Genomic DNA, 24568 nt, shown 5'->3' with positions numbered 1-24568 from the left:
AACCATCTAGCTCTTGCCTCAATGGAGATCACTGTTGGGACTTCCTGGGTGGTCCAGTGGCTGGGACTTCACCTTCTAGTGCAGGGGGTGTGGGTTCAATCCCTGGTCAGGGAGCTGGGATCCCACATGCCTTGAGGCCAAAAAAAAAACCCTCCAACAAAAGCATAAAACAGAAGCAATATGGTAACGAATTTGATAAAGACTTCGAAGAAAATGGGCTTCCCTTGTGGCTCAGCTGGTAAAGACTCTGCCTGCAATGCAGGAGACCTGGGTTCGATCCCTGGGTTGGGAAGATCCCCTGGAGAAGGGAAAGGCTACCCACTCCAGTATTCTGGCCTAGATAATTCCATGGACTGTATACCAGTCCATTCTGAAGGAGATCAGCCCTGGGATTTCTTTGGAAGGAATGATGCTAAAGCTGAAACTCCAGTACTTTGGCCACCTCATGCGAAGAGTTGACTCATTGGAAAAGATTCTGACGCTGGGAGGGATTGGGGGCAGGAGGAGAAGAGGACGACAGAGGATGAGATGGCTGGATAGCATCACTAACTCGATGGACGTGAGTCTGAGTGAACTCCGGGAGTTGGTGATGGACAGGGAGGCCTGGCGTGCTGTGATTCATGGGGTCGCAAAGAGTCGGACACGACTGAGCGACTGAACTGAACTGAATTGAGCTGATAGTCCGTGGGGTCACAGACAGTAGGATGTGACTGAGTGACTTTCACTTGAAGAAAATAAAGGTCCACATTAAAAAAAAATCTTAAATAAAATTAAAAAGATCACTGTAATTGAAGACTTGAGCCCTAAACAAGCAGTTTAGAGTGAAAAGTGAGTTGCTTTGGGATCCTGGAGAGATCAAAGGTAGCCCAGGAAGGAATAAGGCTTAAAAGATAAACCCAACTTCTACGAATTTGGGGCAAGTTGCCTAAATTCTCCGTGCCTCAGTTTCCCCCTCAGTAACCTGGGGATGATACATGAGATGGCTGTTGTAAGCCTTCCGTGAATAAAAGCAAAGTGCTTGGTTGGGGCTTGCCGCAGAGCTCAGCAGAGCTCGACAGACATCTAATTAGTACATGGCTATGTCGAATAAGCACATTCCTGGAGTGTCGTCACAAAGCAGCTTTGTGTTTTCTCCCACAACCCCGGGGCATCTGGACGAAAAGTCTCAGGACTTTTCTGGTCGCTCTGAGGAAATGCAAAGCTGTAGATTCATTTCACACGCTGACATCAGAATGTGCGTGCTGCTCAGATACATTCTAGCCTTTCATCTTTGTGCCGGGGGGTTGGCCGGGCAAGGCTGAGGTCAGCTTTCTCTCTCTTTCGAGCTCACTTCCTCCCATACTCACCAGGTTGTCCCTGACCTCACTGGGACGGAGGCTGCAGAAAGGGAGGAGAAAGGGGGGTGGGATAGCATGGACGCAGCTGCCACTCACTGCCGGGAACTGACTCTGGGGTGGCAGCTGCCTAGAGCTGACTTGTTCTTTCCTAGCGCATCTGTAGGGTCTTCAGAGAGCCCCCTCCCCACATCCACTCATCACCAGGGAGGTTTTGTCTTAATATATATTTATTTACTTGGCTGTACTGGGTCTTGGTTGCAGCATGTGGGATCTAGTTCCCTGATCAGGGATTGAACCTGGGCCCCCTGCATTGGGAGCGTGGAGTCTTAGCCACTGGACCACCAGGGAAGTTCCATCGCTAGGGAGCTTTGCCTGTAGCTGCCTTCCCTGAGGCAGAAGTAGCTCTAGTCTGCCCTTCCCAGGCCCTCTGGATTCCAGCAAGTCCACCTCTGGCAACTCCAACCCCGTACAGCCACCTCTTGCCCAACGCAGAGCTGGTCCTTGGGATGCTCTCGGACAACTTTGCCGCAACCAGCTCTGGGAGGGCAGGCATTTCCCCTGCTGTCAGGCCCTCTTCAGCTTCCTCCACCCTGGAGAGCTGGTGTATAGCATGGGAGGGGAGCCCCCTACGCCCACTGAGAGCAGGCACCAGCCTCCTCCATCCCCAGCTCCAGCCTGTGAAGGGTTTGCCTCCTCCTCCGAGGGAACTCGTGGAAGTTCTGCCCTCTTGAACTGAGGGAAAGATGGATCCAACCGCTGTGTGTCTCCTAGGGCGGGACTCCCAAACAAGTGGATGCTTACAAGTCCTCTTCACAAGCCCTCTCTTTCCACAATGCTCCCTGGCCCTCGCTGTGTGTGTGTGTGTGTGTATGTGGTGGGGAGTCTGGGTCCCCTGGTGGTCCTCGGCCCCTCACCCTTTCCCAGGGTTCTCGCAAAACTCAGTTTTGTGTCTTTATCTGTTGCCTCCGAATTTCAGCTGGGACTTGAACTTCCTCTGCAGCAGTAAGAAACCATCACGATCCTTGGGGTGGCAGGTTACGAGCCGGAGGTCCTCTGGACGGTGGTACATGTTGGGGAGGGTGGAGACGAAGCGGCAAAGGTGGGCAGGGGCTTGTGACTGTGATGTTTGTCTGCTCAGGTCTTGCCTTGGGTGCAGGAGGAGAGGCCCCCATCTCCTTATGAGAATAACAAACCTGTGTTTACTGCTAAGCCATACACGTGTCTCTAATACGCAGCTTCTCATTTTAGACTCACACCATCTCAGTGAAAGCCTGGTTATGGTCTTTCCATTTTCACTGATAGGACCCAGGTGCAGGAAGCTAAGTGCCCAAGGTCATACACTAGGAGGTAACAGATCCGAGCTTATAATTGGCCTTCTGTTTCATTACACCATGAGACCTGGAGTCAGGGGAGGGGGAGGGCCACCATTCTGCAAGCTGGCGCTGGGCAGGGTGTTGTCCCTTGGGAGGAGGCAGCTGTGGGAGCCACCTGTGCCCAGAGCGGCTGCCTGTGCTCGCAGCTGTGGTGGACGTTCTGTCCTCCACACCCACCTGCCAAACAGAACTGGCTGAGCTGGGCAAACACGGGCTGTGACTTCACTCTTCTTGCATCACACCTGACATCTGAAAGATCCAGCTAGTCTTGCCCAGCCTCTGAGCCTCCCCACCCTGTGATCACATTTCCCACATGGCCCAGTGCCTGGTTAAGGACCTCTTCATCCCCCAAAGGGCTCTGGATGAGTGCCCTCTATCTTCCAAAGAGGGAAGAACAGGCTTTCAGCAAGGAGGTAACCCACTTCATCCAACACCCTCAGGATCCCCCAGCCTCGGCAGCTGCACTAACCCTTTGGCTACCACTGTCTCTGGAAGTTCACTCAGGAATTATAGTCCCCGCTCGTCTCTTCTGCATAGTTTTTTTTTTTTTTTAATATTTATTTATTTATTTGGCTGTGCCAGGTCTTAGTTGCATCACCCAGATCTCCGATCTTGTTGAGGCATTCAGACTCTTAATTGGAGCATGTGGGATCTAGTTCCCTGACCAAGGATTGAACCTGGGCCTCCTGCATTGGGAATGTGGAGTCTTAGCCACTTGACCACCGGGAAAGTCCTTGCATAGTTTTATCGTAATTCCTTAGGTGATAGGAATGGGGAAGATTAGAGATCTCTTCAAGAACATTAGAGATACCAAGGGAACATTTCATGCAAAGATGGGCACAATAAAGGACAGAAATTGTATAGACCTAACAGAAGTGGATCTTCCCTGGTGGCTCAGACGGTAAAGCGTCTGCCTACAATGCTTACCATGTGGGAGACCCGTGTTCAATCCCTGGGTGGGGAAGATCTCCTGGAGAAGGAAATGGCAACTTACTCCAGTATTCTTGCCTGGAAAATCCCATGGATGGTGGAACCTGGTAGGCTACAGTCCATGGGGTCACAAAGAGTTGGACATGACTGAGTGACTTCACTTTCTTTCTTAACAGAAATAGAAGATATTAAGAAGAGGTGGCGAGAATACACAGAAGAACTATACAAAAAAGATCTTCATGACCCAGATAACCATGATGGTGTGATCACTCATTTAGAGCCAGACATCCTGGAAAGTGAAATCAAGTGGGCTTTAGGAAGCATCACTAAAAACAAAGCTAGTTGAGGTGATGGAATTCCAGTTGAGCTATTTCAAATCCTAAAAGATGATGCTGTGAAAGTGCTGCACTCAATATGCCAGCAAATCTGGAAAACTCAGCAGTGGCCACAGGACTGGAAAAGCTGTTTTCATTCAAATCCCAAAGAAAGGCAATGTCAAAGAATGCTCAAACTACCGCACAATTGTACTCATCTCACATGCTAGCAAAGTAATGCTCAAAATTCTCCAAGCCAGGCTTTAGCAGAACCAAGAACTTCCAGATGTTCAAGCTGGATTTAGAAAAGGCAGAGGAACAAGAGATCAAATTGCCAACATCTGCTGGATCATCAAAAAAGCAAGAGAGTTCCAGAAAAACGTCTACTTCTGCTTTATTGACTACACCAAAGCTTTGGCTGTGTGAATCACAGGATCACAACAAACTGTGGAAAATTCTTAAGGAGATGGGAATACCAGACCACCTGACCTGCCTCCTGAGAAATCTGTATGCAGATCAAGAAGCAACAGTTATAACTGGACGTGGAAGAACAGACTGGTTCCAAATAGGAAAAGGAGTACATCAAGGCTATATATTGTACTCTGCTTATTTAACTTATATGCAGAGTACATCATGAGAAATGGCAGACTGGATGAAGCACAAGCTGGAATCAAGATTTCCAGGAGAAATATCAACCTTAGATATGCAGATGACACCACCCTTATGGCAGAAAGCGAAGAACTAAAGAGCCTCTTAATGAAAGTGAAAGAGGAGAGTGAAAAAGCTGGCTTAAAACTCAACATTCAGAAAACTAAGATCATGGCATCTTGTCCCATCACTTCATGGCAAATAGATGGGGAAACCATGGAAACAATGAGAGACTATATTTTTTTGGGCTCCAAAATCACTGCAGATGGTGACTGCAGGCTTTAAACTAAAAGATACTTGCTCCTTGGAATAAAAGCTATGACCAACCTAGACAGCATATTAAAAAGCAGAGACATTACTTTATCAACAAAGGTCCATCTAGTCAAGGCTATGGTTTTTCCAGTAGTCATGTATGGATGTGAGAGTTCGACAGAAAAAAAAAGCCGAGTGCTAAAGAGTTGATGCTTTTGAACTGTGGTGTTGGAGAAGACTCTTGAGAGTCCCTTGGACTGCAAGGAGATCCAACCAGTCCATCGTAAAGGAAGTCAGTCCTGAATATTCATTAGAAGGACTGATGCTGAAGCTGAAACTCCAATACTTTGGCCACCTGATGTGAAGAACTGACTCATTGGAAAAGACCCTGATGGTGGGAAAGATTGAAGGCAGGAGAAGGGGACGACAGAAGATGAGATGGTTGGATGGCATCTCTGACTCTATGGACATGAGTTTGAGTAAGCTCAGGAGTTGGTGATGGATAGGGAGGCCTGGCATGCTGCAGTCCTTGGGTTCTCAAAGAGTCAGACACGATTGAGCAACTGAACTGACTGAACTGACTTAGGTGATAGAATCATATGCCAAAGGAATGGGTGAGAGAGGGAATTTATATTGTCATCTCTAGGAGGGTTATATGACTTTTTGTTTTAATTAATCTTTGTTTTTAGCACAATAAAAGCAATATGTATTGTTGAAAAATCAGAAAATATAAAAAGTAGATGCTGCTGCTGCTGCTGCTGCTAAGTCTCTTCAGTCGTGTCCGACTCTGTGCAACCCCATAGACGGCAACCTACCAGGCTCCTCCATCCATGGGACTTTCCAGGCAAGAACACTGGAGTGGGTTGCCATTTCCTTCTCCAAAAAAGTAGATGAAGACAAGTTAAAAGATCACTCATGAGCCTTCCTTGTACCCCAAGATTTTTGTATATTTCCTAACAGCATACCCAAATATATAAAGCCTATCTGCAGACAGGCGTGTCACAATACCATTTTTTAATTTAATTTTATTTATTTGGCTGCACCACATGTTAGTCGCGGCATTTAAGATCTGTAGTTGTGGCATGTGGGATCTAGTTCCCTGATCAGGGATTGAACCTGGGCCCCATGCATTGGGAGTGCAGAGTCTTAGCCCCTGGATTACCAGGGAAGTCCCTATGTCAGAAGATTAGAATTATATAGTATGTGTGTGTCTGTGTGTATGTGTTAGTCACTTAGTTGTGTCTGATTCTTTGTGACCTCATGGATTATAACCTGCAGGCTCCTCTCTCCGTGGAATTCTCTAGGCAGGAATATTGGAGTGGGCTGCCCTTTCCTTCTCCAGGGGATCTTCCCAACCCAGGTTCAAAGATCCTGGGTCTCCTGTATTGCAGGCATATTCCTTACCATCTGACCTACCAGGGAAGCCATTATATAGTATAGACTGTATTGTAAGCTTCTATTTTCCCTACTTATCAGTATATCACAGGCATATCCCCATAGCATTGAGCTCAGTGAACTTTTAAACAATTCTCTATGGCAGATTTCACATAGCACTAGAAAGACACCAGATGAACCAAAATAGTGAGGGGATAAATTGTGAACATCCTCCTGGGACCTCCCCTTGGTGAGACACAAGTCACATCTTAGCAACCCAGCCTGAAAAAGATGACCCCACTGTGCTGTTAAGGCTCAGAAATCTCCTTTCTTTTCTTCCTTAAAAATAAAGTTGAACTGAGTGTCCCCAAGTTCTCCCACACCCTATGACCCACAATGAATGGGTCCTCCAAAGGAAACTTATACCCTTGTATTCTTCCCCTTCCATCTGCAAGTTCTGGCCCTTAGCCCTTCAAGGCTCCTCATCTTTTGTACCTTTCAGTAGAGGCTGTAGGACCAAACTCCATCCCAGATTGCCCACAATTAAAATATGCGCAACTCTAATGAATTCCCTTTCACATAAGAAGATCACTTGGCCCATTGAATGATGGGACTTTGAATCAGATTTCCAATAATAGATGAAACCCTGTCACCTCACAATGTCTCAAAGGAAAGCTCGCTTGCTTTTAAATTCAAGTACACAGTACATTCAGCCAAATGAATTCAGAAACTCAATGATTTGGCAATGGATTGTGTTGGGGGGTTTTAAGACAACTTGTAAATGTCAACAACAGGACTAACAGTTTCCAACCCTCTCTCAGGAACTTTTCTCACAGCTGTGACTAAAAGTGCCCCCTGCCCCACGGGCCCCATATCTGTGGTCTAGTGTGAAAACCACGTGATGGACTATTTGTAGAAAAGTTTCTCTTTCCAGTTTAGGAATTTGTTAGAAAGGGCTTTAACCACTTTCAGATTGGGGCACTAGCTTAATCCTCTTTTTCCTACCTCCAAGGTAGGAATATTTATACAGGAACTCTTCCTGTAGAATATATTTAACAATATATTAAATAATATGTCACACATATTTCTATAGGAGAAAAATTGGAGTATTCATTGAAGTAGTGTCAGCTGTACTTCCAGAGCCTGTACATCTTGTCACCCTGGGGCATGGCGCCCAATGAAGCTGTGGGTTTTGGGTCTTCAGGTGAAGGGTAGATAGCCATTCGAACCACAGGACAGTTGGTCAGGTTTGACTGCTCAAATACAGTTTTGATTTTGTCCCCAGGGAATGAGGATGGGAGGGAACATGGAAGGCAGACTCTTCCAATTAATTTAGCATATCAAGAACTACGGGGGCTTCCTTGGCGGGCGAATGGTTAAGACCCTGCCCTTTCACTGCAGAGGGTATGGGTTCAATCCCTGGTCAGGGGACTGAGATCCCGCCTGCTGCTCTGCCTCTGATGGCTTAGGCCCGAGGCTGTCTGTCACCAGCACTGAGGGGGAAGGGACATGAGAAGAACAGCTTAAGCCTTCTGTTGAGGTTGTCAGAGGAACAAGTGAGGCAGAGGGCAACCGGCCACAGGAGGTCAGCAGGACTCTTGCTTCTTCCCTTGCTTCAGGCTGAACCTGGGGTTGGGGATGGAAAGAAGGCATTAGAGACACCAGAGAGTTAGGGAGCCTACGGATTCACGGGAGTCCTGAAGTGGAGGCTGAGGACTCTAGGTGAGGCCCAGCTCAGCACCTGGACCAGAGCTTGGGTGTGGAGTTGGTGGCGGGGGCCAGTGGAGATAGTACTCTTGACTCCTGGACACCTCAACAGAGTAGGCTGGACCCAGATCTTCCCTGGTGTCTTTTTTTCTGTGTTGTTTTAAGTATTTATTTATTTTTGGTTTCACTGGGTCTTAGTTGTGGCAAGCAAACTTAGTTGCCCCAAGGAATGTGGAATCTTAGTGCCCTGACCAGGAATGGAACCTGAGGCCCCTGCATTGGAAGGCAGAATCTTAACCACTGGACCACCAGGGAAGTACCTGTTCTGGTGTCACGAAAAGAGGCTTTGGAAGTTGTGTTGGGCAGAATTATAACCTCCCGAAAGTGTCTATATCCTAGTCCTTGGAATTTGTGAATTTGTTATATTACATGGCAAGGAGAATTAAGGTTGCAAATCAGCTGATCTTAAGATACAGGAACTCTCCTGGATTATCCAGGTGGGTCCAGTAGAATCTCAAGGGCCCTTAAAAGTGGAAGAAGGAGGTAGGAGAGAGAGACAAGAGAGACTGCAGCATGAGAAGGACTCAATCCACCATTGCTGGCTTTGAAGATGGAGGATGGGGCCATCAGCCAAGGAGTGTGGGCGGCCTCTAGAAGCTGGGAAAGACAGGAAACAGATTCTCCCCTGGAGCCTCCAGAAGGAAGGCAGCCCTGCTGACATCTCACTGTGAGCCTAGAGAGACCCACCTTGGCCTCTGACTTCTAGAACTGTACAATAATAAATCTGTGTCATGACACTGTATTTGTAGCAATTTGTTACAGCACTGATGAAAATGAAAGTGAAAGTCACTCATTCGTGTCCAGCTCTTTGCGACCCCATGGACTATAGAGTCCATGGAATTCTCCAGGCCAGAATACGGGAGTGGTAGCCTTTCCCTTCTCCAGGGGATCTTCCCAACCCAGGGATGGAACCCAAGGATTGAACCCAGGTCTCCAGCATTGCGGGCGGATTCTTGACCAGCTGAGCCACAAGGGAAGGGAAACCAGCAGTGGTGATAGGACACTTAATCCCCCATTACTACTGATTTTATCAGTCACTGATGTTTGTTGCCTAGATACAGGGTTCCTTTAGGAGCTGCAAAAGGCAACTGGTAATTGCATGTTAATTTGCATATTCTAGGATTGTGGCATCTGGTCCCATCCCTTCATGGCAAATAAAAGGGGAACAAGTGGAAGCAGTGACAGATTTTATTTTCTTGGGCTCCAGAATCACTGTGGAGGGGGACTGAAGCCATGAAATTAAAAGATGCTTACTCCTTGGAAGGAAAGCTATGGCAAACCTAGACAGCCATATTAAAAAGCAAAGACATCACTTTGCTGACAAAGGTCCATAGTCAAAGTTATGGTTTTCCCAGTAGCTGTGTATGCATGTCAGAGTTGGACCATAAAGAAGGCTGAGCACCGAAGAACTGATGCTTTTGAACTGGGTGTTGGAGAAGACGCTTGAGAGCCTTGGGCTGCAAGGAGATCAAACCAGTCCATCCTAAAGGAAATCAGTCCTGAATATTCATTGGAAGGACTGATGCTGAAGCTGAAGCTCCAATACTTTGGCCACCTGATGCCAAAGGGGTGAGATTTCTTTTGACCAGGGTTTGTATACAAAACCTGCTGTTATTTGGATTGTATGTTTCTTCAGGGTGGCAGAGGGATGATTTTCTGATAAGAAACGCAGACACACACAGACACAGACATCACATTTTAAATTTTGCTGAATCATTTGAGAATCAGTTGAAGGCATCATTACCCTTCAGCTCTCAATACTTTGATATGTGTTCCTTAAGAGCAAGGATATTCTCCCACATCTATAAAACATACTCCAGAAATTTAACAACAATGTATACTCATCTAATACTCACTCTTCATTCAGATTTCCCCATTTATCTCTAAAATGTTCTGCATAGTTTATTTTTAGTGCATGATCCCTTCAAGTATCACATTTTGAATTTATCTGTTATGACTTTTTAATCTTGACAAAGACTATTGTAATGGAATATAAACTTTATGAGAGCAGGCGTTTTAATCTGTTTGTTCACTACCTAGCACAGAGTAGATGCTTAGTAACTATATTTAAAATGAACACTTGGAGAAGTAATTATCGCTTCTCCAAGTCATCTCTCAGTGCAGTCACTGGGGTATTTATCTCCCATACCGATGTGCTCAGTCATGGCTGACTCTTTATGATCCCATGAAATGTAGCCCACCAGGCTCCTCTGTGCATGGAATTTTCCAGGCAAGAACACTGGAGTGGGTTGCCATTTCCTTCTCCACCCCTCATTCTCCTTCTGATAAATAACCCTCCTCACCCCTCTCCCACCACAAGTTTGTATATATGAGCCATTCCAGCTAATCATAGTATCCCATTCCCATGAAAAAAATGAGTATAGTTGATACTTGAACAGTGCAGAAGTTAGAGGTTGCAACCCTCCAACCACTCAGTCCACAATCCGCCAATAACTTTACAGTTTGGCCCTTTGTGTCTTTGGTTCCACATTTGAGGATTCAACTAACAAATATATCATGCAGTACTGCGGTGTGTATTTACTGAAAAAAAAACAAAAAAAACACAAACCCACGTATAAGTGGACCAGCACAATTCAAACCCATGCTATTCAAGGTCAATTGTATTGCAGAGGAGGGCATATGACAACATCAGGACAGATGAGAATTCTTCTGAGAGGGTGACTTATTTATGTACCAGGAAAGAGGTATTCTCTTTCACTAGGATTTCTAAACCAGAAGCATGTGGTCTAAAACAAGCAATAGCCATTCCTCCCAAACTGTTAAAGGAAACAGAAAAGAATTTAAAAAATTAAAAAATTTGGAGAAAAGTCAGGCCAAGAAATGAAGATCATGAGCGTAAAAGTCATGAAAACTTTGTTCTGACATCTGGATCCAACTCTACCTGAGGTCCATATCCATACATAAGTATCCCAGATACATAAGACAATATACAACCATTTTGCTGAAGTAGTTTATCTGTCATTTGCATCCTAAAGAGTTCTGACTAATCCAGTCACTTAACCTTGCCCTACAGAAAATCAGTCTTGCTCTCCTTCATCTGGTGATAAAGGTTACTTCTGAATCACATCTGTTGTTCCACAGGCATAATTCTCTTAATGTGAGGATTCATTTAGTCATGGAACTTTTTAAAATAAAATGTCTATTGTCTTAGGAATTCTGGGAACCACTACTAAATATAAAATCAATTGGAAATCATGCTGCTATAAAGAAAAATAATCAAGGGAGGAAGCTTGACAGGAAATTCCAACTGGGGTGGAACATTTTGGACTTAAAAGTGAGGTTCCATTTATAATTGCTGTCTTGCATATTCTTGTACTTTAAATTTTTTCAAAGCAAAAAATTTAATAGCCTCCAATAACAACAATGACAACAACAAAACTATAAAGAGCAAAGAAGGAAAGTCCGAATGAACCTCTGCCCCAACGTCTCCGAATCGTTATAAATCCAGGTCAGGTGGTGACCTATGCTGTGCCATTTCCTCTGGGCAGATCTTCTTTCTCCCTCCTATTCAGATGTCAGGGACTGTTGGATAAATAGAGTAGTGGAGAGGCCCTGGACTAGAGCAGCGACAAATGGGATGTGTCCTAGGAGGATGTCAATTGGCACGCTGATATCTGTCACAAGGACTTAATTAGGATGAATGGCAGAGAATATGCTGAGTGCAAGGCCAACCCACTCACTTGCAGCATATGGAGGGCTCGCAGGGTTAGATAAACAGAATATGAGAAAAAAATTCACATGAATTCTACTTTGTTGCACGAGCGAGAAAGCGAGAGAGCTGGAGAGAGGGTGCCCTGTTATCTTTCTCTTGGGGTTCGAGGGGACAGTGAGAGCTTGTGGTCAGGATTATAAACTCTTAGTTCCTAACTCCAGGACTCCTCAGGAATCATGAGGACCACATCCTGAGAGCCCCAGGGCTGATGTTCCACGATAAAGGTCAAGGACTCTGCCTTTGCACTGGGCTCAGCTTCGCTGCCCTCACCTGGCCTGATTCTGAGTTTTTCCATGATGCAATGAGAAGGCTCCATGTTGGGATGGAAATATTTGCTGAGCATCAGGCTTATTCTTTTGCAGTAATACTTCTGTCACAGAAAGACTTTCCAGGTGGCCCAGTGATAAAGAATTCACCTGCCAATGTAGGAGATGCATTGGTTCAACCCCTGGGTTGGGAGGATTCCTCTGGTGGAGGAAATGGCAGCCCACTCCAGTATTCTTGGCTGGGAAATCTCATGGACAGAGGAGCCTGGTGGTTGTAGTCCATGCAGTTGCAAAGAGTTGGACACGACTGAGCATGCACGTAGGCACTTGTTTCTCAAGGTACTGATCTCTAGATAAGGCTGCACACATCGCGGGAATGGGTGTGATCGTGCCATCGCCAGTGGACGGCACCCCTGGGTGGGGTTGCCACCGGTTGCTCTTTGTCCTTCACGAATCATCACCCTCTTCCTTCTGAGTCTCTTTTCTGTTTTTTCAGCCTGTTTAAAGGTTTTTACAGAGTGCCTGTATTTCTTTAAAAGTCAGGTGTTCAATTCAGCAAATAATGAATGCACAAGGTGGGTGGAAATATGAGTGAATCTGTCAGAATTCCCTGCTTAACAAGGAAAGACATTCCTGAATTCACTTGACAGTGTTGTCCTAACATAAATTCGTGGTTAAATTAGTCGAATTAAATGCTAAAAAGAATTTTAAAGAGTTCAACCTAAGAGATGTTTTTATGTACAGTACATATGTACTTGTATACCTAAGTATAAATTATTATGGAAAATGAAACGTGTGTGTTTACAGAATGCTGAATTCACCTAAGTGAGGAAGAAATGCCTTTGACTATTGGGAGAAAGCCCGTGTGTTGGCATAATAGAAAACTCTAGGAAGGATAAAATGTTCTCGCAAACTACTACAGTACGGGGTTCCCTTGTGGCTCAGCTGGTAAAGAATCCACCTGCAGTGCAGGAGACCTGGGTTCGATCCCTGGGTTGGGAAGATCCCCTGGAGACAAGAAAGGCTACCCACTCCAGTACTCTGGCCTGGAGAATTCCAAGGACTGTATAGTCCATGGGGTCACAGAGAGTCGGACACGACTGAGCGACTTCACTTTCACTACTCTACAGCACAGGGAACGATATTCAGTGTCATGTAATAAACCGTAATGGAAAAGGAGGTGAGGAAGGAGGTGTATATATGTGGCCCAGTGGGTAAGAACCTGCTTTCCAGTGCAGGGGACATGGGTTCAGTCCCTGGTTGGGGAACTAAGAGTCCCACATACTTCGGGGCAACTAGGCCAGCATGAAACTTCAGAAAGCCTGCTTGTTGCAATGAAGACCCAGTGCAGTAAAAAAAAAAAAAGAATGTATATATATGTGTGTGTGTGTGTGTGTGTGTGTGTAGCTGAATTACTGAAATTACTGGGTTACTTCGCTATATCTTAATTAACACAATATTGCAAATCAACTATACTCAGTAAAATAAATTAAATACATACGTGTGTGTATTATATATACACTCGAATAGTTGATGATCTAATGGACAGAAGAGATCACTTAGGTGTTTACTCTTTCTTTGATTGATCCATAAGGTATTTGTGCACAGACTGGTCTGTGTCAGGGTCAATGCCAGGCACTGGGGTTGGAGCACTGAGGGAGAAAGGTGCAATAGTGCCCACTGGGGTTCTGTGATCCAGCTGAGGCTACACACAGAGGAAAGCTTCCTGAAGATAAATGGGCTGAATGCCTCTGGAGAGACGCACACTGGCTGCCCCGTCCACACAGTCCTGATCGTAGCCACTGAACACAAGTGGCCCCTGAACACTAGAACTATGCCTAGTACAAAAGAGGAGCTGAAAATTCAATGTTATTTCCATTTATTTATTTTTAATGAACATTAAAAAATATCTTTTATTAAGCATCCTTAAAATAATTTAAAAAATTTTATCGGAGTATGGTTGATTTACAATGTATTTCCTTTAAATTAATTAATTAGAAAGCAATACTGGGTTCAGTACTGGCAGACTTTTTAGTATATTTGAAACAACTTGGGTACATGAATGTACTTTTTCAGTTTTAAACTCTATGAAATTTAAGTATGGGTCAATGTTTCCTTGGAATAGGAAATGGGAACCTACTCCAGTATTTTTGCTTGGAGGATTCTGTGGACAGAGGAGGCTGATAGGCCACCCATGGGGTTGCAAAGAGCTGGACATGACTGAGCACAGCACAGTGATAGCAATGTTTCCTATGAAAATGTAGGCCTCTAAGTGAGAAGAGCCGTACATATAAAATGCACCCTGGATTTGGAAAATCTGGTACCAAAAAAAAAAAAAAAAAAAGCAATGTAAAATAACTCATTGATAAGTTTTAAATGTTTGTAATGTGTTAAAGTAATAATATTTTTAATATCTTGGGTTAAATAAATTAAATTATTAAAATTGATTTTTCTGTTCTTTTTCTTTCCTTTTCTAATGTGACTACTGGATCAATCCAGATTATACATATGACTTGCTTCTCTCGAATAGCACTGGTCTGTGGGATTTTGAAGGTGAGACAAAGCTAATCATGAAAGAGGTTTTTTTTTGTTGTTTCTTTGTTAAATTTATTTCTTTATTTGGCTGTGCCAGGTCTCAGTTATGGCATGCAGAATCTTTGATCTTCATGGCAACATGTGGGATCTAGTTCCCCAACCAAACCTGGGCCCCTTGCCTTGGGAACATTAGCCACTGGAACTCTAGGGAAGTCCGGAAAGAGGTTGATTTTTGACATTAATTTTGCAGAACTGGTGGGATGGGTCAGGAGGCGAGGGTAGAGGGCGTTCCTGGAAGAGAAGAAGCCGGACAAAAATATGATGTGGGATTATGCCTGGGGTGGCGGATGTGTAGGAGAGCCCTGGGCGTTGTCTTTAGAGGGCAGCAGTGGGAAAGGCTGGTTAGGGTGATGGAGCCATGACGTGGGAGCCTTGACCAGCCAGGCGGAGCTGGCTGTGTTTGATCCAGTTGGCCAAGGGGGAGCTGGGAGGCTTCTGACCAGGGGCAGCTTTAATGGAATTTATCTGGCTGCAGAGTGTAAACTGGGATGGAGTGGGGAAAACTGGAAACAGAGACACATGTTTTGAAGACTTCAGCAGTAATTTTGGAGATACCTGGTGGGGAAAAAATGACTGCTTCCTTTCAGCCAAGAATCTAAATCAAGCAAACAAAGAAACAAAGAAATGATTTAAAAATTCACATTGTTCTTCTGCAGATAAGTGCAGACACATTCCATTTCCTATGTTACCCTTTTGTGAGTTAATTTCTTACCTGTTATTTTCTTCTTTCTTTTTAAAAAAAATTAAAAAAAAAAAAGACTCTGTTCTTCCACTGCAGGGGTCGCCAGTTCGATCCCTGGTCTGGGAACTAAAATCCTTCATGCCATGCAGCACAGTCCCACTCCCTACTCTGGCCAAAAAAAAAAACAACAACCATAAAACAAACAAAAAATACCTCCTGTGCAGCTACAATGTAATTTGGTCATTGTTCTGGAGTCCAGGGTGGAGTTCCATAAATCACTTTGCAAGATCTTTCATTTTGCTTATCACGGGGCACCCACAAACCTTTCCAAGGAGGGTGAACCCCTCGGAGTCAAGAGTTGCAGGAAATACAGATTTTTAAGAAAGGGATATGAATGACTCGAGATGATCTCTAAAGTTCAGGATTCATGGAGTCGTTGAACACAAAGGGCTTCCAGGTATCATTCAATTCAGCCTTTCACTTCACTGAAGAACAGGGTCAGAGGTTCAACGACAAGTCCAAAGCAGCAGAAGAGTGGTTAGAATCTGATTCTCCACATTCACAGGCCTTCCACCGTGCCACGTGGAATACTGTCCATTAGGAAACTCAAACATGTAATAAGTCAAGGAAGACAATGCTAAAGTACGAAGCAAGGTGAAAGGTAAGAGTTAGGTGTATCCATATATGGCAAATTATATAAGCACACACAGAGCTATGAATACAAGGCACGGGCCTCTGTTCTCCCCACTGCAGCCCTCTGCAGTGTCACCAGTTGATCCTGGGACAGCTGCCCAGTGTGGGGACACCCGGGAGGAACACTTAATCCCCACTAAGAAGGGGCAGTAGGGTAGAGGACCGACCGTATCACCTCCCCTGGAGGGTTTCCAGTGTCAAAGCCTCTTCCTTTACATGCTTGCCAGGAAGACAGCAGTGAGAGGACATAAGAGGAATGGAGATGCTGAGAAAAAGTAAGGAGAGGGTGGGTGCTGAAAGGTCGAGTTGAGGGTTTGGCTCAGATGTAAATGTTTGGAATATCGTGAAGGCTCTTTAAATAGAGTCCTCACAGGTGAACGCTGTAATAGAGAAAAGCCGCCCTGTGCTCCAGGGAGCTAAATAAATAAGCACAGACGTCAAATGTCCAAGACTGGATGGGGGCTGGGCAGGACCAAGCACTCAGTAGCAAGTACAGGAACGACTTGGTTCTTAATTGCCAAGTCCTGTTCTCTTAGGTGGCATCTGTGGAGTTGCTCACACTTCAGGAAATTTTTTTTTTTTTTTTTTTTTGCGTAGAGACTTTTCAGAGGAAAATAACAAAAATTCAACTTCAGCTCTGAGCTGGTCCAGCCCCTGAGCCATAATTTCAGCTTCTGTACAGCTTAGGCTTTCTTACGGGCCCCTTAGGCCATTCAGTGAATTTGCTTAAGAGTATGTGTTTTATGGGCTTCTCTGGTGGCTCAGCAGTAAAGAATCCAGCTGCCAATGCAGGAGATGCAGGTTCAATGCCCGGGTCAGGAAGATTCCCTTGGAAAAGGAAATGGCAACCCACTCCAGTATTTTTGCCTGGGACATCCCATGGACAGAGGAGCCTGGAGGGCTACAAACCATGGGGTCAGCAGGAGTTGGACACATCTTAGCAACTGAACAAACAAGAACAACAAAGTGTTTTTTTACCTCCTCCTTGAAAAGGGAAACCCAGGGATTTTCCTTAAATAATTTAAGTATTGATCCTCTAAAAAGTAACCCATGACCCCTTGTAAAAAGTCTCATGCGCTGGCATCCTCTCCTGCCTTGCTGTATTCTTCTTTCTATGCATAGCACAAGTGTACATAAAGCAAGAGCACACACACAAGCAAAGGCCATGTTTGGCTTTAGATTAGACATTAAACCTCAGACAGTCATTAAACTTCTTGAGCTCTGTGGCTTCAGTCCAGGTTGGAAAGCAGGTCAAGCAAGTAAAGCTGAGGACAGAGTATGCAATCTTTTGTTCTCAGCAGGCTTTGAAGATTGTTTCAGGGTTAACGTTTGACTTCGGGTCTTAACTATTTTATGTCTTGGTTTCCTCACCTGCAAATCAAGCATACATATTGCAATGAAAGAAGGTCACACTTCCCAGTGGTGTGAATGGTTAAAAACTCATTCCTTTGGAGGGTAAAGCAGAATGGTGAAGAGTTTAGGCTCTAGAGCAACATGGTCCAAATAATGAGACCCCCAAGTGGGGCGGGCATAGGGAGTGTTAACTTTTCCATGTTGCTGCTGCTGCTGCTAAGTCACGTCAGTCGTGTCCGACTCTGTGTGACCCCATAGACGTCAGCCCACCATGTTAACCCAAAGCAAAATCAAAAAGGTGAAAAGCATTTGAACATTTTATTTTATTCGACATATCCAAAATATCATTTCAGCATATCAGTATTTTAAAAATTATAGAGATATTTTATGTTGTTTTCTTCATCCTAAGTCATTAAAATATAGTGTGTATTTTAGTTACTGCCATCTCAGTTCAAACTAACCACGTTTCAAGTACTCAATACCTGTATGTGGCTGGAGGCTACTGACTGCATTGGGCAGGGAAGCTTTAAAGTCATATTGGGTTGAGTTAGAAGCTGCCTGATCTTGAGCAAATTACTTAAGCATCATGCCTCTCAGTATCTACATCTGTGAAATGGGACTGATACTAGGATCTACATTACTGGGTTTGTAACATATATGAAAATGATGTAAGTAAATATACTTAAAGTGCTCAGTGCAGTGGCTGGCATATGTTTAATCAATTTGGGCTAATGATCATTATTAATTTTGGCAAAAGTAGTCAGAGTTAAAGTGTTAATTTTCCTCCAAAATATGGTAATTCCATATCAAATGAAACTGAGTTGAATTTAGAGTGTAGATCTTTTTTGAGGGGCAGGGCTGGGGGATGGCAATTGTTTAGCAGCCTAAATCAGGAAAGCATACTTGAAATACTTCAGTCTTTGATTTCATGAAACCAGTAATTTTTAAAATGTAAAATGGCCTTTCCCCTAGGCCCATGGCAAGGGAAAGCAAGAATAGCTCTAACTAGTTACATGTCGACTGTTACCCCAGGGGTGTTCCTGGTGGTCCAGTGGTTAAGACTCCTCACTTCCAATGTAGGGGGTCCAGGTTTTATCCCTGTTCAGGGAATTATTCATAGATCTTACACACAGCAAGGAAAACCTTGTGCAGCCAAATAAATAAATATTAAAAAAAATTTGTTACCCCCTTGTCAGAAAGATTTAAGGGAGCTGAATTGTGTGTTTAGATGTTTGAAAAATGCATGCATTTAGACTTTGAGGGGTAGAATTTAGATTTTGGAGCTTTTGAAATAATAAAACCTTTGGTGTTAAACTGGAGTTCCTTGTCTTGTTTTCTAAAGCAGTTTGCCTTTGGGTGACAGCCACATTTGGGGGACTTCTGTACTGTCCCTGATCTCAGGCTTTTATTTTGGTGCTCCAGATGTATTCCAAAGGCGTAGAGCATTTACTTTGCAGCCACCGGGACCAGTTTGTGAATAAGCATAAAGAGAGCTATAAGATTTGATGAGCCAAGTTATCAGGGCTTATCCACAGGGGACCAACACCAAGAAATATTAATGTCCCTTGCTGTCTGGTATTAAGAAAACCCACAGGAAACTGACGTTTTCCCCTCCTCCTTAGTCTTAATAATGGCACCAAACCTCTCCATGAGTTTTGCTCAAAGCATATTTTCATCTTTTGCAGGAGGTTTGAGAGGTTTGGGACCGATCAACGGAAAAGATGGGCTTCCTAGGTGGTGCCAATGCAGGAGGTGCAAGAGATGTGGGTTTGATTCCTGGGTTGAGAAGATTCCCTGGAGGAGGAAATGGCAACCCACTCCAATATTCTTGCTTGGGAAATCCCAGGGACAGAGGAGCCTGCCTGGCTGCAGTGCATGGGGTCACAAAGAGTGGGACATGACTGACTGACCACGCACATGCGCGCATACACACATACACACACACACACACACACACACACACACACGGGAAAAGATATGACTGTGAGAGGCAGCAATGCACAACAAACATTGCTGGGCTCTGCTTGGACAGAGATGCATGAGCTGGGATCTTTCACAGTCTGAGACTGTCCAGAGGCTCCAGGAAGGTAAGATCCAGAGGGAAGGAGGGTAAGGGAGCCTTTGGGAGACAGGGGACCAGAGGAGTCTCAGCAGCCACGGTGTGTGTGGGGAGTGGTCTTTGGATTAGAGAGCTCCACAGGCTGGTGGCACCCGGGGGTCTTGTAATTATAAGGTTCTACCTTATCAATGGCCAACAAGTGATGGATGATGGGGTATGCAAAGCAGGTGGGCTCTAAGCAGCTAAAAATCTGGTTATTTGAGCTATTTTAAAAATAACTGAATGTCTAAAAATTTGAGTTCAGCACCAGCAGACTTTTGAAGGGATGAATCTCAGTCTGCAGCAGGAAAAAAAAAAAAATAACAACCTGAAGGCCAATACACAGAAGCCACCTTTGACTATGTATTTTTCATTCATTCTGGGTGTAAAGAGTGTGGCACGGTGGGGTAGGCACAGGAGAAAACTTGGGATTCTGGTGTAGCTATACCACTCTCTAGCTGTACCTTGGACAAACACTCTGTCAGGCCTCATTGTCCTCACCCATGAAGTGAGGAGTGGGACAGATCACCCTAAGTTTCCAGCTCTAAATAGTCACGATTCTCAGATTCTTTTTTCAATGTTTTTATTTTCGTATTGGGGTACATATAGCCAGTTAATGTCGTGATGGTTTCAGGTGCACAGCAGAGCAACTCAGCCACACACACGTGCATCCACGCTCCCCCAAACTCCCCGCCCATCCAGGCTGCCACATAACATTGAGCAGGGTTCCCTGTGCTCTACAGTAGCTTCTTGTTGGATACCCATTTTAAATACAGCAGTGTACATGTCCATCCCAAACTCCCCAACTATCCCTCCCAATTCTTCCCCCCCTGGCAACCATAAGTTCCATTCTCTAAGTCTGTGAGTCTGTTTTTGTTTTGTAAATAAGTTCATTTGCATCATTTCTTTTTAGATTATTGAAGCATCCTCAGGGTGGTAGACAAGATATATTTTATTATCTCCACTTGTTGGATGTGCTTAGACACCCAATTGTGTCCAGCTCTTTGTGACCCCATGGACTGTAGCCTGCCAAGCTCCTCTGTCCATGGAATTTTCCAGGCAAGAATACTGGAGGGGGTTGCCATTTCTTTCTTCAGGAGATCTTCCTGACGCATGGATTGAACCTGTGTCTCCTGCACTGGCAGGTGGGTTCTTTACCTCTGAGCCACCAGGGAATCCCAGTGTCATTATTTATATTGTCTTATATTTTTTTACATGTTTACATTCATTTCAGAATAAAAGAACTACAGCACCGCTATCATATACATATATATAATATATATAGTTATTATATAATAACTATTGTTGTTATATGATTGCTTTTTGTTATCACCATACATTTGTACACACTTTAAGTTCAGTGAGCATATTCCTACCAGTTATGTCTCTTATTCTTTCGGTGGCAGTGTGCAGTGGTGTGCTAGTTTTACTTAACAACCAGCTCTACAGAAGAGGAGATGGGATTTTCCTGGTGAAATACTCTCACCGGGGCCAGTTCTGAGCTCCCAACACAATGTCGTGGCAGAATGGGGAAGACCTGAGCCTGTCTGGCCCTTTCCTCCCATGCTACCTGCTCTGGCAATGCTGAGTGAGGTTGAACTGGCTTTCTAACTCTTGCTTTATCCACCCATTGATGCTAAACTTCTTTCCAAACACTGATCATACTTGTCGAAACATGCTCATTGCTTGTTCCCACTGGATCATTACTCTCTGGGAGTAGAAACTCTATTCTCTTGCTCCTCACTGTTCCCAGGGCTTACTCTCATTCACCAGCTGCTTTCTATACAACTGCATAGTGGATAAAGATGTGGTATGTATATAGGATGGAATATCACTCAGCCATTAAAAGAAACAAAACTGGATTATTTACAGTGATGTGGATGAACCTAGAGTCTGTCATACAAAGTCAGAAAGACAAAAACAAATATTGCATATTAATGCATGTATATGAAATCTAGGAAAATGGTACCGATGAACTTATTTGCAGGGCAGGAAGAGAGAGACAGATGTAGAGAGCAGACTTGTGGACATGGTGATTGGGGGAGGAGAGAGTGGGACAAATTGAGAGAGTAGCATTGATAAGTACACACTGCCATGGGTAAAATAGCTAGTGAGAAGCTACTGCAGAGCGTAGGGAGTTCAGCTCTGTGCTCTGTGATGACCTGGAGGGGTGGGATGGGGGCAGGGTGGGAGGGAGGCTCCCGAGGAAGGTGATACATATATATATATATATATATATATATATATATATACACGTATTTCCTGGTGTTGTACAGCAGAAACCAACACAACATTGTAAAGAAATTATACTCCAATTAAATAGTAAAACAATTTGCATAGTGAATGAGATGTTATTGTGGAAGGCCCCTGCCCAGTAACGCTGTGCCTAGGTATCAGAATTTCCAGAATTTCCCCTTCATCATGAAGCTTAGGGCTTCCCTGATAGCTCAGTTGGTAAAGAATCTGCCTGCAATGCAGAAGACCTGGTTCGATTCCTGGGTCGGGAAGATCCCCTGGAGAAGGGATAGGCTACCCATTCCAGTATTCGTGGGCTTCCCTTGTGGCTAAGCTGGTAAAGAATCTGCCTGTGATGTAGGAGACCTGAGTTTGATCCCTGGGTTGGGAAGATCCCCTGGAGAAGGGAATGGCTACCCACTCCAGTATTCTGGCCTGGAGAATTCCATGGACAGTCCATGGGGTCACAGAGAGTTGGACATGACTGAGTGACTTTCACGTGAGGCTTATTTTATCATCCCACATTAATTTCTATGTGTGTGCTCTGAACTCTCCCTTCTTTTTTTAAGAAATAATTAATTTATTTTAATTGGAGGATAATTACTTTAGAATATTGTGCTGGTTTTTGCTATACGTCGACATGAATCAGCCACGGGTGCACATGTGCCCTCCCTCCAATTATGAGCCCCTTCCTACCTTCCTCCCCACTTCATCCCTCTGGGTTGTTCCAGAGCACTGGCTTTGAGTCCCCTGCTTCATGCATCAAATTTGCACTGGTCATCTATTTCACATATGGTAATATACATGTTTCAATGCTATTCTCTCAAATAATCCCACCCTCGCCTTCTCCCACAGAGTCCAAGTCTGTTCTTTACATCTGGGTCTCTTTTGCTGCCTTGCATATAGGTTTGTCATTACTGTCTTTCTAAACCCCATATATATGCATTAATATACGGTATTGGTGTTTCACTTTCTGACTTACTTCGCTCCGTACAATAGGCTCCAGTTTCATCAACCTCATTAGTACTGACTCAAATGTGTTCTTTTTTATAACTGAGTAATATTCCATTGTGCATATGTACCACAACTTCCTTATCCATTCGTCTGCCGATGGACATCTAGGTTGCTTCCATGTCCTGGCTATTATAAACAGTGCTGCAATGAACACTGGCGTACATGTGCTCTTTCAAATCTGGTTTCCTTGGTGTGTATGCCCCGCAGTGGGATTGCTGCGTCCAATGGAAGTTCTATTTCCAATTTATCAAAGAATCTTCATACTGTTCTCCGTAGTAGCTGTACCAGTTTGCCTTCCCACCAACAGTGTAAGAGGGTTCCCTTTTCTCCACACCCTCTCCAGAATTTATTGTTTGTAGACTTTTTGATGGCAGCCATTCTGACCCATGTGAGGTGATACCTCATTGTGGTTTTGATTTGCATGTATCTAATAAGACTGAGAGACTGAACTGAACTGAACTGGATAATGAGTGATGTTGATCATCTTTTCATGTGTTTATTAGCCATCTGTATGTCTTCTTTGGAGAAATATCTGTTTAGTTCTTTGGCCCACTTTTTGATTGGGTTGTTTGTTTTTCTGGTATTGAGCTGCATGAGCTGCTTGTATATTTTGTCAGTTATTTTGTTTGCTATTACATTCTCCTACTCTGAAAGCTGCCTTTTCACATTGCTTATAGTTTCCTTCATTGTGCAAAAGCTTTTAAGTTTAATAAGGTCCCATTTGTTTATTTTTGTTTTTATTTTCATTACTCTGGGAAGTGGGTCATAGAGGATCTTGCTGTGATTTATGTCAGTGTTCTGCCTGTTTTCTTCTAAAAGTTTTATAGTTTCTGGTCTTATATTTAGATCTTTAATCCATTTTGAGTTTATTTTTGTGTATGGTGTTAGAAAGTATTCTAGTTTCATTCTTTTAAATGTGGTTGACCAGTTTTCCCAGCACCACTTGTCAAAGACATTGTCTTTTTTCCATTGTATATTTTTGCCTCCTTTGTCAAAGATAAGGTGTCCATAGGTGCATGGATTTATCTCTGGTCTTTCTACTTGTTCCATTGATCCATATTTCTTTCTTTGTGCCAGTATCCTCCTTTCTTGATGACTGCAGTTTGTAGTATAGTCTGAGGTCAGGAAAGTTGTTTCCTCCAGTTCCATTCTTCTTTCTCAAGATTGCTTTGGCTATTCAAGGTTTTTTTGTGTTTCCATACAAATTGTGAAATTATTTGTTCTAGTTCTGTGAAAAATACCATTGGTAGCTTGATAGGAATTGCATTGAATCTATAGATTGCTTTGGGTAGTATGCTCATTTTCACTCTACTGATTCTTCCAATCTGGGAACATGGTATATTTCTCCATCTATTTGTGTCATTTTTGAATTCTTTCATCAGTGTTTTACAGTTTTCTATATATAGGTCTTTTGTTTCTTTAGGTAAATTTACTCCTAAGTATTTTATTCTTTTCGTTGCAAGGGCGAATGGGATTGTTTCCTTAATTTCTCTTTCTGTTTTTTCATTGTTATTGTATAGGAATGCAAGGGATTTCTGCTCATTAATTTTATATCCTGCAACTTTACTATATTCATTGATTAACTCTCCCTTCTAACAAAGATCTCTGTCATGATAATGACTATAAAGATTCATTGTTACTTTTTTTTTTAGTAACAAAAGGGTACTTTATTTTTTTAAATGTTTTGTTTTGTATTTGAGTATAGCCTATTAACAATGTTGTGATAGTTTCAGGTGAACAGCTAAGGGATACAGCCAGACATATACATGTATCCATTTTCCTCCAAACTCCTTTCCCATCCAGTAACTATTTTTAATAAAGCCTATCAGTTGAATACCTGAATCAATCATGGACACTGAAAAATACCACCTCTGTTTTCTTCACCATTGTTGGGACTGTACAGT

Source organism: Bos taurus, chromosome 12 (genome assembly GCF_002263795.3).
Source record: "Bos taurus isolate L1 Dominette 01449 registration number 42190680 breed Hereford chromosome 12, ARS-UCD2.0, whole genome shotgun sequence".
Classification (NCBI taxonomy): Eukaryota; Metazoa; Chordata; class Mammalia; order Artiodactyla; family Bovidae; genus Bos; species Bos taurus.
This window is presented reverse-complemented; position numbering follows the sequence as displayed.